Raw genomic sequence first — 16,186 nt, 5'->3', positions numbered from 1 at the left:
CATGCTAAGAGAGGGCACCGCCTAGCTTGCCCAGAATGGTTTCTGCAATGCGTTCAAGAGCTGAGCTGTGGGTTAACTGATGCCAACTTCATCCTGCACCAGCCTTGGAGTGAGCCACATCTTTGTGTTTGGTTGACAGCATGCATCAGAGAACACATAAGTCTACATATCATAGGCGCATAAGAAGCTGCCTCATAATGAATCACGCTTTGAGCCCATCTAGCTCAGTACTGTCTATACTGACTGGCAGCAGCTCTCCAGGATTTCAGCCTTTCCCAGCCCTACCTGGAGATGCCGTGAATTGAACCTGGGACCTTCTGCATGGAAAGCAGATGCTCTGTCCCTGAACTATGCTCTCTTCCCTACCATAATGCATATCCTTTCCCCCTCCTTGGGTTTGAACCTATGAAGCTTCTTTATACCAAGTCAGACCACTGATCTGCCTAGAATGAGCTGACTGTCTCAGGTGGCAATTGCTGGTGAGTGGACAGCAATGTCAGTAGCCCCATGGCTATTCCTTTGGAATTCCCTGCATTGAAGGACCACATTGCATAGGTCACATGGGCTGTCCTGGACCCCCAGCCCTGCCGCAGCAAGGATCCCGCCCCTTCAGGTGTGGTGGAGGAGTCTATCCATTTGCCAGTGTTGAAGTCAGATCCATCTGCCAGTCCAATCAAATGTCATTATGGAGAGGGTGCCATCTTGTTATTCTTGGCTCCAGGCAGCAAAATCTCTTAAGCCAGCTCTGCTTCTGACATGATTAATTGCAATGACACCTTACAAACTGACCATTCAGTTGTCAGACTGTGGTTTGTTGATGCTATAATTGATTATATATATATGGTTCATATTAACAGATAAAATATAGCCTCCGCATGAGAAAACATTACCTTGAAATATTAGAGGTATAATATGTTAATTTTGATGGGAGGATGTGACTACTGATATATATGGGGAGATGGAAATTTCCCAGCACATTTCCTGACACTTCCCGTGTCAACATAATTCTTAGGAACTTGCACAGACTATTTTGTGATGACTTATATGATGATATATAACAGCTTAAGAGGGTTTAAAATGCGGTATTTTGACTAATGCAGTTTGGTAAATAGCTCGTGAGACATTTTTTTCACCTATTCCTTAGTTTTATGAGACAGTCCCTCTGGTCTCCAGTACAGATCATGGCAACTGCATTGTAAAAAAAATCAGAAGTATTCAGAGATGTTGGCCTTGGCATAGACTTATACAGGCATATAAATGTTTTTAGCAAATATAGCTATCTCTATGGATACATTTCCTCCTTAGTTGCCTTTGTCATTCTAAAATCAAATAAAGTTTAAGTTCCTGAGGGCAGAGACACCCCCTCCCTCCCTCCCTCCCTCCCTTCCCCTCCCTCTCCCTCCCTTCCCCTCCCTCTCCCTCCCTCCCTCCCTTCCCCTCCCTCTCCCTCCCTCCCTCTCCCCCTCTGTGTGTGTGTGTGTGTGTGTGTGTGTGTGTGTGTGTGTGTGTGTGTGTGCGCGTGTGCGTGTGCGTGTGCGCTCGTGTGCAAGCAAGACCATGTCCAAGGCAGTCCAAAACAATCATGCTCTACCAGTGCGAGCTTTATGGAGCCAGTTGAACCTGATTGGCTCTGTGTATCACCTGACCAGGATGTGCATCAGCTGGTACAGCCTGTAAATGCTGCCTTGTTGACTCCTGTGATCAGCAGATCTTGCTTGCACCTCCTTTGGCAGACACAGGGACACAGGAAGCATGGTGCAGAGAGCTGCCCATCAAGACTGTTTGTTCACAACCCCTGAAGTCTTCCTGCAGCATGCAAACATTCCCCTGGTTAAAAATGAAGCTTTATTTGAAAGGAAGTTTTTTTCACCTGAACTTGAAATGGGAGTCATTATTTTGAGGAATGTTTCTATATGCTTAAAGGGGCAGGGAACAGCACAGAGCACAATTCCCAGAGAGATTTAGCAGCTGAACCCTCCTTCCAGGGAAACTGGGAACTGTAGCTTTGTAAGGGAATAGGGGTTCTCCTAAGAGCTCTCAGCACCCTTTACAAACTACGGTTCCCAGGAGTTGGGGGGCAGTGGCTATGATTATTTAAAGTGGAATGATACTGCTTTTAATGTATAATGGAGATGGAGCCTAATATTTTTTTGTGGTATGAATGTCTGTGACCCCAAGACCACTTTCTCGGATGCATGAAGTGAAATCTTTGTTGGCATGGATATAAAAGGAGGAAATTGTAAGGTGGGAGTTGAATGGCAATTGGATGTAAAAATTACAGCTAGTGACAATTGGAGCCTAAAGTATGTTTAAATATCCACCTATTAATTTCAACTGGAGGCAAGATGACTTTAACTCTCCTTCTGACATCACCAAGCAAGTCAGTTTAGCTGGATCCAACGTTTTGCTGTGTGCCTATTTCACCTTCATTAAGTTCCATGGGAGTGAGTTTTCCAAGCACCATGAAATTTGCTGCAGTCTTCTTTCCCACAAATATGGGGAACAAAAATATATTAGAAAGGAGTTGACTCATTTCATCCTTTAATGGGCTCCTTACACGCTTCTGATTCAACCGGCGATTGCCCAAAACCAACACGGTGCCCTGAGCTCCTTTGGGGAGAAAGCGAGGGATGTATATGAAATAAAATAAATAAAACATAACAAAAGCCAAAGGGCCAGGATTGGTGTTTCAAGAAATAACTACACAACGACATTCTCTGCTAGGCCCATGCAATCAAAATTCATTGGGGTCATTTTGGTCTTTGATAGTCAAATACAGCCAGAGGGGGTGGAATTGGGAGCTCTGTCAGACCAAGTGGCAGAGAGAGAGAGAGAGAGAGAGAGAGAGAGAGAGAGAGAGAGAGAGAGAGAGAGAGAGAGAGAGAGAGAGAGAGAGAGAGAGAGAGAGAGAGAGAGAGAGAGAGAGAGAGAGAGAGAGAGAGAGAGAGAGAGAGAGATTCCTGTCCAGCTATGCCCAGTCTCATTTGTCTTCTGCCCCCATCATGCATGAATCCACTCTGTGAATCTCTTTAAATGTAAAACAGCTGCTGCAGCCAGTGGAGTTGGCTTAGGATCTCTCAGCAGCCCAGGAGCACTGAATGCTGTCCATCCCATAATACTCCTCATTTGGAAACAATTAAACCCTCAACTGGAAATCTTCTCAAAACGACCCCATTCCATGAGCTCTCTAATCTGCCACAAAACCCCATTCCATTTCTCTCCTCACCCCCCCCAACATCCCGCCCTCTGCTTTCTGGCCAGGGAATAACGGCAGTTTCCTTTAGGAATATCTCAGAGCTGGCAGCTGTTTGGCAGACAGTAACCATATCCATGGTGGGGGAATTTGCCACCTTAATTGTATTTAGTTTGCTGCAGTCATCCCGTACAGCTTGGGGAGAGAGAAGGCAAAAAAGCAGCCTGGCCTCTGCTCACATGCAGGGCGTTCCTACATGGCTCTGCATTTCCTTGGGCTCCTACATCACAGGGGTCTTGTTCATTTTACACATGTTTGCCATCAAGCGCGCGGCCTCGGTATCGCTGAGTCTCAAGTGATATGATGAACTTGAGATTAATCTCTTCTAAGGAGAAGCATCTGGCTCTGAGCTAATAAAATCTCAATTTGTAACAGGGCAGGGAAGTGCACAATCAGAGGCCTCACTCCTTAGAGTTTTGAGACCTGATTTGGCGCGGGAAGTCGAATCTAGCTTTGCATCTTGCTAGGCCGCGGTCTTCACTTCCTCAAAAGCCTTGCGGTTTTGGGAACGCCCCTCCTTCCTATTGTTAATCATACCACAAAAGCTCTGGATCCTGCCAGCCCATGGCCCTTCCTCCCTTCCCTTCTCTCCCCCCCCAACAGTTTGTGAGCCACATGTGGCAGACCCCTTGCTGGGACGTTGAATTGGCAACACTCTTGATCCAGGCAGACAGACACTCCGTCGGCAGCTTCTGGAAAACTTCCCCCTACACTGCGAGGCTTCTGACTCAAACCAGCTGAAGACATTGCAATAGCAGAAAGTGTGGCGGCTTGACTGTGTGACAAGATTGGCAGCGCATATTGCTGACTCGGGGTCCTTAGTGGAGAGGGTGGGGGGGGGAGAGAGAAAGAGGGAGCATTGCAAAACTGCTCACTCACTGTCCAGGCGTTGAGCCACTAATCACAGTTTACATTAGGCAATTGGATACTATTTCACGAGAGAATGTATCCCGTTACTGGGTCTTTTCCCTTCCATAAGCATGCATGTGTGAATTTGTGGATGGGTGGATGAGGGCCTGGACGTGGTTATGTTGCTGCTGTCCTGTCCTCCAGCTTTTCAGGGCCATCCGGAATGTGCGATCGGAGAGCTTCGTAACTGGCTCTATTGTTTATTTATTGAACTGCTATTCCACCCTTCCTCTGGAAGGAGCCCAGGGTGGCAGGCTCATCATCACAACGTTTTAACAACAAAAAGCATTCTAAAAACAATGGCAAAGAGACGCTCTCTCAGAACTGTTACGGGTCAAAACATTCTTCAACCTGGTGGCCTCCAGGTTGCTAGAGACAGTCTCCTCCAGTCCTCATTTGCGGAACATGAAAGAAAGGGAAAGCACACCTAGGAAAGGGGGAACCAGGTCTGGTGTGGAAGGTGAGGAAGCATGCCAGGAGTCCTTTAGCTGAACACATAGGAAACTTGGGGCCTCGCCTACATATGGGGCAGAATGGGGTGGTCAAATCTGGAGACAGAAAGAGAGAGAATACTATTTCAGGCTACAGAGATGGGTGCCATTTTTGAAGACTCTTCTCATTAAAAACAATCACCAACATATATATTTTTTAAAAACTCTAGCAGATTAAGGGGAAAGGTTCAAGCTCAGATCATTGCCTATCATCCACTTTTGTACTTGTAAAGATTAAAAGAAAAAAGAAAAAGGGAACATCCACAAATTTGAACCACCACCCCCAATCTGCTGTAAGAAGTAGTAGTCCATACTATCATTTTTTTTCCTGATTCTGCCAATTCATTCCACTATACATGTAGCCCACGCAGCAGAAGCATGTTTGCTTGGCAAAGGTTGGTTTAGCACAGTTTTCTCCTACATGATGCCCTCCAGATGTTTTGGTTAATGACTCCCATCAGCCACAGCCAGCATGGTCATTGGCTGGGGTTATTATTATTATTATTATTATTATTAATAATAATAATAATAATAATAATAATATTCACCTTTCGACCTGAGGTCTGAGGGTGGGTCACAACAATCTAAAATACATCCTTAAAAACAAGTAAGCCAGCCCATACAATCATAAAAATAGTGTGGGTCCCAAAAACATACCTCTCAAGTGTCAAAGGCCAGGGTAAAGAGTTGTAGTCCTACGCATCTGGAAGGTAGCCTGGGGTATAGCCACCTGGTGTCTCAGGGGATATTAGACCCCTTGCTTTTTTGGGAGTAGAGTCCCAGCAGAGTCCCTATGTCTCCAGCATCCTACAAGGGCCTTCTCAGTGGTGGCCCCCGAACTATGGAACAGTCTCCCTGAGGAAGTACGCCTGGCGCCGACTCTGCTCTCCTTCCGGCGCCAGGTCAAAACCTTCCTATTCTCTGAAGCATTTTAAGTTATACTGATTTAATTTTAAAAATGTTTACTGTGTTGGATTGTTGCTTGTATTTTAGTATTGTTTTGTTATTTATTGTATTTTTATGTTGTTTTATGTTCACCGCCCAGAGAGCTATTGCTAGTCGGGCGGTATATAAATTTAATAAATAAATAAATAAATAAATAAAATAAAAATCGGCACAAAAGAGGAGTGTGTTTGCCACTGAGAAGAGTCTTCTAACAAGCTTTCCTGCCCTTTCCTGCTGACTGGAGCCAATCAGAGTGAAAGGTGGTGTGTTAGCCAGTGAGAAGACTCTTCTCAGTAGCTAACACTCTCTTTCATGCTTTCTCATTCTCAACCCCGCAGCAGAAAAAGTGTAGGTGTTACTGACATGAAGGCGCCCTGCACTTCCAAATCTGCCAGTACACTACTGAGGGTACCATGCTGATGAAGGTTGGGATAGCATCATATCAAGAATGTTAGGAACATAGACCAACATGAACCATTGGTCTGTCTAGCTCAGTACACTGACTAACAGCCGCTCTCCAGGCATTCAGGCGGGGACATAACCAGCCCTACCTAGAGACACGAAGGATTGAACCTTGGGCCTCCTGCATGCAAAGCAGATGCTCCGCTGCTGAGCTACGGCCCCATCCCCTTAAACCTTCAACCATCCCCTTAAACCTTGAAGGCAAGGAGTTGGTACCCATCAGAGAAAAGCAGACTTTAATTTGGCTGCAGCTGGAGTTAACTTTTCTCACTTAATAAGGGAAGCAACAAAAATTATTGCAAGAATATATGTTTTCTTCCCTGAACTTGCGGATTTAAAACACACACACACAGAGAGAAATAAATCATGCACTTGACAAAATGGGAGCTTGCTGGGGATAAAAAGACATTTATTAGGTAAATAAACTGTATTAGTCTAACAAGCTGGCATGCAGAGACTTGGCGCCCGAGAGAAAGAGAAAGGAAAGGGGAGAGGAGAGGAAGAATGGATTACTCATTGAGGCAACTTGCCTGTGCTTCTAATAAAATTAAGTGTTGGAACAAATGTTTTAATTTCAGTGCAAATGTTTCAAGCAATACCAGCCCCCCTTCCCCTTCTGCCCCCTCCCAGCCCAGACTAATCCATTTAGAGACAAATTTACATTTTATTTCCCCAAACCCATTAGCATTAATATAAAGGTCAATGCTGAAAAGGCAACCTCCAGAGCTAACATGCCAGTTTAAGGCACTCTCTTACCAGAGGAGGCCAACAAGGGTCTCTCACCCACTGAGGCTGACAAGAATTTGTAATTTAGGAGGTTGCTCCTTACTCACAACACCATGCGCAGGGTCAGTAGAAAGACGCACGCAGTGAACTCCAAACCAAAATCTGAACTTTTTATTATTTCGTTTTTGCAACGCTGAAGATGAAATCTGATTATGTATATAAACACACACACATACACACACACTAGAAATTCTCCTTGTTCAGACAGTTTTCTCCATAGACTGGTTCGCACATTATGTTGAGCACAGGTACAAGTTTACGTATGTACAACTGTTTGTGCAAAAGAGTGTACACTTGTTCAGTTGGACGGCTGAACTACTGTGCGCGCAGGTACACACTCTTCACTTGTTGCTCCTTGCATTTGAATAACGGTATGCGTGTTAATTATTGTAGTTATTATTTATTAAATTTATATCCTACCCTTCCTTTCAAAGGAGCCCAGGGCGGCAAACATATCATCAAAACAATTTAACAAGAAAAAGAACAGCACTCTAAAGACAGCTGTAAAATACAGCTGCCATTAAAAACATTCTTTCATCAGTGATCTTTCGAACAGTCCACTTCAGCCACTAAATGCCTGGGTAAAAAAGAATGTTTTCAAATTCCTTTTCATTGTGTACACAGGTGTACAGATTGTGCGCTGTGTGAACACCACTATATGTGTATATTGACTGAGAGGAAGTGGGATTGGACCCGCTAGCCCTACTCCCTGACTTCTGGGCATTCAGTGAAAGGTCTGAAAAGAGTCTTTTTAGGTCTGAAGATGACATACATAAGAAGACAAGAGAGCCTTGCTGGGTCAGGCTAAAGGCCCATCTAGTCCAGCATCCTGTTCTCACAACCGCCAACCAGATGTTTATGGGAAGCCCGCAAGCAGGACCTGAGTGCAACCGCATTCTCCCACTTGAGATTCCCAACAAGTGATATTCAGAGACAGACTGCCTCCAACAGTTGAGCTAACCTCAAGGGCGAGGAGCACCATATGTTTCCCTGCTGACATCTTGGGTGATGGTAGGCATGCGTGCTGATGTGGCAATATGAAAAGAGGCACTACTGGGGGTATTCCAATGTGTGTGCAAGGGTCTAGTGGCCAAGGGCCCATGGTGGTCTGATGCCAGCCTGGCTGCAGCAGTTGCTGACAGGAGTGAGACTCTGTCAGCATATAACGCCTCTGCTCAGGGATCTGCAATGGCTGCCAGTTTGTAGCTGGGCCAAGTTCAAGGTGTTACTATTGGAATATAAAGCCCTCAACAGCTTGGGGCTAGTTTACTTGAAGTATCACCTTACCCTATAGACTTCAATCTGCAGAACTGGCACTTTTATAAGTGCCATATAGTGTTGGTTCCGTGTATATGTGTGTGTGTGTGTGTTTTCAGTGAAGAAAACAAATATTCTTTCAATTTTGGGGGGATAGTTTACCTTATGAACAGAGAAAAGTTCACTGCAGCTGGTGCTATGTTAAAAATTCTTTTTCTTTGTGTAGTTTTGAAAATCGGTATCAACTCCCTGCAAGGTGAAGTTGGAAAAATTCAGGGCCAGGGGTAAAACACAACCCTCCAGCTCTGTCTGTCTCTCCAAGGCTCACACCCTCCCGCTGTGGGTACGTTTGCCTGGCTAGAATGTGTCCTTGAACTGTGGTAATGACTCTCGCTTCCCTGGATGCAGGGTAGAGAGGGGTGTGTGAGTGTGTATAGAATACTGTCCAAAGGTAAAATTTGCATTCATTCTTCCACCCACAGTTGCATCTGTCTTCAGCCACCAGTGGGATGTGGCCTCCGGAAGGTTGCCCAGAAGGGAATGTGGCCCTTGGGCTGAAACTTTTTTCCCACCCACACCTTAAAGCAAATGTCTTGATATGCCCCAATACCAGGGATGAAGGGATCTGCCAATGCTCGATTCTCTCAGTTTCTCATTTTCCCAATATTAAATTCACTTCTCCACATTGATGCAGCAATCTGCAATTATGATGATTTTTAAATCCTTATGAAAATTCTCAAACATTTTAGTTTTCATTTTTGTATGCATGTTTGACTTTTTTGGCAAGCAATTTCCCCTAAACTAATGCATTTGTGTGTGCTTTTTTCACTAATATATGCATTTAAATCCATACTTTACCTAATATATGCATTTTATACACATTACTTGCCTGGAGAACTGTTCTCAACATTTGGAAAAGTGTGAATTTCAAAGGATGGGTGTGTTTTGGTTTACGCAGAGCATGGAAAAGTTACTTTTCAAAACTACAACTCCCATCAGCCCCAACCAGCATGGCCACTGGCAGGGCCGGTTCTAAAGGGTGGCCAGGTGGGGCACTGGCCCGACGGCCCCTGGAGCTACAGGGGGCCCCTCAGCCGCCCCTCCACTCCCCTTCTGTGATCCGCAGTCCCTCCACCTACCTGTCTGCTATCTTTTACCATTGCCCTTAATGAAGGTACTGAAGCCCCTGCTGCCATCTTAGTTGATGGCCACCATCTTCGTTAAGGGTAATGGTAAAAGACAGCAGACAGGTAGGTGGGGTGTGGGGTGTGCACACACACACACACACACTGGGGCCCAGGGCAAGCTGATGCCCAAGGGCCCCGGAATTCCTGGAGCTGGCCCTGGCCACTGGATTGGGCTGATGGGAGTTGTAGTTAAAAAAGTAACTTTTCCAAGCTCTGGTCGCGTACTATTTAGAAAGTGCAAATTCCGTAAATTCACCTTCACATGAGATTGAAGGCACCTAAACAGAGATTTAGCAGGTGCCTTTTGTTTTGACTTTTAAATACTCGCTGAAAACTTTTCTGTGCTGCCAGGCTTATTCATGCAATTGAGAAGATACCTTTCTGCAGCAGTTAGCCAATGATTTCTGATTTTAAATGTTTTGAATGGCTTTACTGTGTATATTATATGGGACTGTTGCAAACCACTTTTATGTTCTTTTATGAGTAGCGGTATACAAATATTTTTTTATAAGTAAATAAAATAAAATAATTATTAAATAAATATGAGCTGAATTAACTTTCTCCTACCCCACTATCCAATACTAATGCATACTAGTCCCCACCAAACCTCAAAGGTGCAGGAGAGAGCATGCTGTGCCATTTCTTTTGATGCCAGTGGTCATGCCTTACACAGGGATCTCACTTTGCCAGAATGAGGTTAGAAAGTTCAACAGGAGCCCTAACCCTCCTTCCATGTTTGTTCCATCCATCCATCAGCCATTCTATTCTGTTAACCCTTTTTAGAAGACATGCTATGTATAAAAAAATTAGGGACGGCCAGTTCTGTCCATTTCGGTTCTCTCAGTTTCTCATTTTTTCCAATCTTAAATTCAGTTCTCCATATTTCTGCAGCAATATGCGATTTTTTTTTTTAAAAAAAATCCTCATGAAAATTCTCCAGCATTTTAGTGTGAATTTTTCCTAATAAACACATTTTTGCAGACACTATTGACTAATGTAAACATTTTTGCAAGCCATTTCTCATCATATAAGACATTTTTGTATGTTATTCCACTCATACATTGATTGTTATGCACACTTTCCCCTAACACATGCATTTTTGTAAGCCTTGTTTTATTGGTGAACTGCATTGCAAAATTCAAATAAGTGTGAATTTCAAAAGTTGGCTTTGTTTCAGTCCTCGTATTGTTTCAGAAAGTGCAAATATGATAAATTCGGCTTAAAATGTGAACCAAACCAAATTCCTTGCCCATCCCCAAAAGCAATCAATACCTGGCGGTATCATTCTGTTATTATCCTGCCACTCAGCTGGTTAAAGAGGGCTGAGGATGAAGGAACGGGGGGGGGAGGGCATGTGTAAGGGAGGGGGGAGAGGGGAGCCAATGGGTGGAAAGAACGTGATCCTTCTGGAAGCCTGTTAAAATTAATTGGAAAAAGCTTTTAAAGACCCCAAGACGAAAACCAAATGGATCTCAGGCACACTGCCTCATCCCTGACGCCGAATGGGGGAGATCGCTGCAAAGCTGTAGATTTATGCGGAAGGCTGCAGCGATGGAAAATTGAGACAAAAACGTTTGGATTTTATTATTCCATTTACTCTGACCCAGGGCCAGCGAGGGGTTTGGGGAGCCTGGTTTATGTATTCAGCTGGTTGCCACACCGACAGGCATTTGGAGGCACTTAAACACACCGTCATCTCCCACCCACCCCCAGCTCACAGCTGTAACAACACCATATCAAATACAGGTTAGAGTGGAAACGCAGGCCCAGCATCTCCAACAGGTGCACAGGGAGGGCTTTTCCAACAGCCTTCCCCTAGAAATGTTTGCTTTCATGCTGTGGGTTTGAAAGAATGTGTAATCGCCATGGGAGAACCTTGGCTCAGAAGGCAGGGCCCCAGGAAGGCAACTTCAACCAAATCCACAGTTTGACGTGAGCAACGGCTGAAGGACCAGTCCCATTGGCTCTGCTCACTGACTCAGTCCGGTCCCAGTGGAACCGGGTCAAGAGAACGCAAACCCTTAGCCCTTTCTCTTGCAATACGAACAGCAAAAGAGCCCTCCCCTTGACTATGCAGCTTAGCTCCTGATTGTGGGGGAAGGCCACAGCTCAGTGGTAGAGTGTCTACTTTGCATGCAGAAGGTCTAAGGGCCAATCCTCTTGCTTCTCCAGGTCTGAAGCTCAGGAGAGCTACGGCCGGTCAGTGTGGACAATCCTGACCTAGGTGGACCAAAGGTCTGACTCAGTACAAGGGAGCTTCCTCTGTCCCTGTGTCGACTCACCTGCTGCAGCCGTGAACCAACCAAGGCAAAAGCAAATGAAAACAGAGGTGCCTACCGGGTTAACTTTTGCAGAGTATCTGTTGCTGTTCACATTAGAGAACTATGAGTTACAGTCAGAGTTTTGTGCAAACAGCCTCTCAGGATTCTATTTGTGGGTAGAGAAATTGGGGAATACCTCCAAAGGAAGGAAAAGTTTATCTTTCTTATTTTTTATTTATTTAGCAAATTCAGCATTTAGGAACTTACAAGCTGTCAGGATTAGAGATGGGCTAAAATTCCGCCCAATTCAGATTTGGTACAGAATTTCCCATTAATTCGCTTATTTTCAATAGTAGAGGATCGAATTTCAATGAAACAAATTTCCACAGCTATTTTTGAAAATGGAGTTTGTTTTTTTTAAAAAAATCCACCTCTAGAATGTTGATTTTAAGAATGATAATTTATCAATATTTCCTTTAAAATATCAATGTTTCCTGTAAAATATCAATATTTCCTTCAAAATATCAATATGTTCAATATTGCCTTCAAAAATATCAGCATTTCCTTTAAAAATATTGATATCAACATTTTTTCAAAGGCCACACAGATCGGTAAAAGCAGCGGCTAGCAGGTAAAGAACGAACTCGGATCAATGCCAGCCTGTTAGGGCAATGGAATTCTTTCAAACTGGCACTAGCCAATGGATCTCATCCTTACTTGGGACCCAGTTCACAGGATTCATATGGGGGAAGCTGGGACTGTTTGAAGTCGTGTGATGCCAATGGGGCCCAGGTCGGCTTCAATGGGACTTTCCCTGTCCTGCTTCCACCCTGGACCATTCTATCACCAAGTACCCTGTGGAAAGGATCCAGATGATGTTGATATTGCTTAGTGTGTTTATGTGTGTTGAAAAATAATATTATTACTTTAAATCACTGTGGAAGGATGTGCATCCTGAAAGACAGGATATAAAAAGCTGTCACAAACAAATAAACAATCCGTTCTGGTGCGTTTCCACGTTAGCCTGATTTTTTCCCCCAAATAAAAAAAATCCTCTTAAAAATGCATATTTAAATATATTTATTTATTCAGCACATTTGTATCCCACCTTTCCTCCAAAGAACTCAAGGTGGCGGACATGATTCTCTCCCCCTGTGCCAATTTTATCCTCACAGCAACCCTGTAAGGCAGGTAAGGCTAAAAGACAGTGAGTGGCCCAAAGTCACCCAGTCAGCTTGATAGCTGAGTGGTGATTTGAACCCTCGTCTCCTTGGTCCCAGTCTAGTACTCTAACCATCGCACAACACTGTCTGTCTGTATTTGAGAGAATCTGTGTTTTAAAAGGTGTGCTCTCTCTCTCTCTCTCTCATTGAAATGCCTATTCTTGATATGTTTACATTTCCAATAACAGTGTTGCAACATCTACTGGATCGCTAAGTTTTTCTCCATGTGTGAATCTGAGGGTCGTGGATCAGATCAAGATTGAATTTGTCAAGCACCCCTGTTCCTGTACATGGACTTTGTATCCCCCCCCAACTCTTCAACTCTGGTTCCCCTTATTTTTCCTGTCCTCTTAATCCCCCACCGACCCACCCCTCAAGACTACCCTGTGGCTTCAAAGTTGTTTAGCCAACAAATGAAGTGAAGCACTCAGCACTGTCCAGAATGAGGAAAAGGAAAGACGGCCTGGTTCCAGAGAAAAGCAAGTGAGAAAAGGGCGTTGTTCAGGTCTGCAAAAGTTGCTGCAATCTGATCCATGTCACAAGGATCAGGCTGACCCCTGTGAGTTTCCAGTTTTATGAGCTGACTAGCCAACCGTCTCAGCATTTAAAAAATAAATTAGAAAGATGATAACATGAGCAGCAAGTCTTGCTGCTTCATGCCTCTTGCTGAAGTTAATGGTGATGCTTCCAAGCAGATATGGTCATGTATGGCACCCCAGTATGAACAACAGCAGCTGTACGATAAACTTTTGTCAAGAGTGGAGAAGCATCAGTGCTCAGGAAATGGCTGTAGCTCATTAGAGCTTCTGCTCAGTTACTGGCATCTCCAGGTCAAGCAAGAATGTCTGCAGTCTGAAATCCTGCCAGTCAGTGCAGGCAATACTGAGCTAGTTCCCCTCCCCAATATGCACACTTTGAGAGCCAGTGTGGCATAGTGGCTAAGATGTTGGACTACGACCTGGAAGACCAGGGTTCGAATCCCCACACATCCATGAAGCTCACTGGGTGACCTTGGGCCACTCACTGCCTCCCAGCCTCATGAAAACCCTATTCATAGGGTCGTCATAAGTCGGAATCGACTTGAAGGCAGTCCATTTCCATTTTCACTTTCAATTGTTATTACCTATAAGTCACTTTGAGTATTCTGCAACATTCATGGACCCCACAGCACTATACAATATCACATCATTTTAGAGAGCCAGTGTGGTGTAGTGGTTTACTGACCTTGGGCCACTCACTGCCTCTCAGCCTCAGAGGAAGGCAATGGTAGCCCCCCTCTGAGTACTGCTTGCCATGAAAACGCTATTCATAGGGGCTGGTTTCACACATGGGGCTGATTGCGTTACTTTAACGGATTAAAAAGGTAGCGCTTCTGTCTTGATTTCTAAAATCTCTTTCACACTGCAGTACCTGTTGCGTTAAGGAGGAAGAGCAGCTTTTTCAGCCGATATACTGGCATTTCGCACAACCGTCTTTCACACAGCTTGTTTTCGTCCCTCACCCATGCACACAGTTTCCCACTGTGTAGGAGGAGTAAAATCTCATCCCGTTGCCATGCAAGCCCTCTCCCTTTAGGATCTGACTTTTTAAATTGTTTTAGTTGTATCAACACAGGGATGCGTGTGGGAAATGCTGCTATCTGTGCTGATGCCAGAATACCGGTACAATTTTCGTTAGGCAACCCCCCCGCATGACTGAAGGGCGGGAATGCACTGCATGCTGGGAATGCCTGTCATGTGAGCGGCTGCAGCTAGTGAAAAACTCCTGCAATCTTCCGGGTTCCCAGCCTTGCTAACGGATTATTTCTGGTATCATTTATCACAGAAACTTGCGCTAAACTTCCACTACATTCCACTAGAATTCTGGAGCTAGCTTGTGTGTCGTGTGAAAGATCAAATATAATGCGCAAATTACCAGGTAAGAAATCATCAAAATAACAGAATAAAGTGCAGTGTGAAAGAAGCCAGGGTGACCATAAGTCAGAATTGATGGCCTCACCCAGAAGAAAGTGGTTTCCTATTGCAGCTAGGGCCATGGTTCGCATGCAGAAGGTCCCTGGTCCACAGCATCTCCAGGTAGGATGGGGAGAAGACCCTGTCAAAATCATGGAAACTCACCACCAGTCAGTATAGGCAATACTGAGCTACATGGAGCAATGGCCTGACTCAGCAACTTCCTCTGCTTCTACCGCTATTAATAGCAGGAAGGGTCTGGATTCAGATCCCCTTTCAAATAAGGATGGAAGGTTCTGTCGTTTCATCTCTCTCTGTTCCTCATTTTTCCAATGTTAAATTCAATACCCCACAGTTCTGCAACAATTTGTGGTTTTTTTTAAAAAAATCCTTATGAAAATGCTCCAGGTTTTTGCAATTTCTCCTAATATAATGAATTCTTATGTATTTTCACTATATTCCTTTTTAATGCACATTTCCCCTATAATATATGCATTTTTGCAAGTATTAATTGGCTAGAGAACTGCAAGTACTTTTTTGGCTAGAGAACTGCATTGCAAAATTTGGATAAGTGTGCATTTCAGAGGATGGCTGTGTTTTCGGTTCTCATATTGTTTCAGAAAGCATGAACATGATAGAATCAGCTTTAAATGCAAACTGAATCAAATTTATCCCCACCCCTCCTCTCAAGCATAAAGTTTGCTGGGATCACATCCACACCATACATTTAAAGCACATTGCTTCACACAAAGGATCCTGGGAATTGTAGTTTAAGGGTGCAGGGAACTGTAGCTCTGTGAAGGATAAATTACAGTTCAATATCATTTGTGGAGAGCTATGTGCTTTAAATCAATGTATGGTGCCTTCATGTCAGTTTTCTCCAAACCAACCTCCACAGTCACAAGGAAACATGAAAGTGAATATATTTGAAAAAGAAAGTTTTTTTAAAAAAAAACAAAACCAAACCCATACACTATGATTTGGGCAAAAGGAAAACAAAATAAAGAGGAAGGCTTAAGAGATGTTGTCTCTCTTTTTAGACTGAAATCTGGATGAAATCACGCCCAAATGTCATTTGGAAAAAAGGAGTAAAAAGTTACAGTTGCATTGCAACATACTTTAATTCCCCACCACCACCACCACCACCACCACAATCACCGGCACAGATCTATAGAAATGGAAAGAGCAACCACAATATCCACCTCTGCTATGCAAACTGGTGTCCATTCCTGCAAACAAAGAGACGGGGGGGCAATATGTAAATTTCCTTTTTTTCTTTCAACTCTCCCTACCAACCCTTAAAAGAGAGAAAGAGAGAGAGAGAGAGTCCCTCCCCCCAGTTATTTGAAAATAGCCAGGCTGCTGCTAGAGTAATGTTCTTAGATATAAATTGAAATCCTTTTTGATATTTACACTACTGATTTCTGCACTTTCTTTAATCTCCTCTTTCAAATTAATAG

Source organism: Rhineura floridana, chromosome 14 (genome assembly GCF_030035675.1).
Source record: "Rhineura floridana isolate rRhiFlo1 chromosome 14, rRhiFlo1.hap2, whole genome shotgun sequence".
NCBI lineage: Eukaryota > Metazoa > Chordata > Lepidosauria > Squamata > Rhineuridae > Rhineura > Rhineura floridana.
This window is presented reverse-complemented; position numbering follows the sequence as displayed.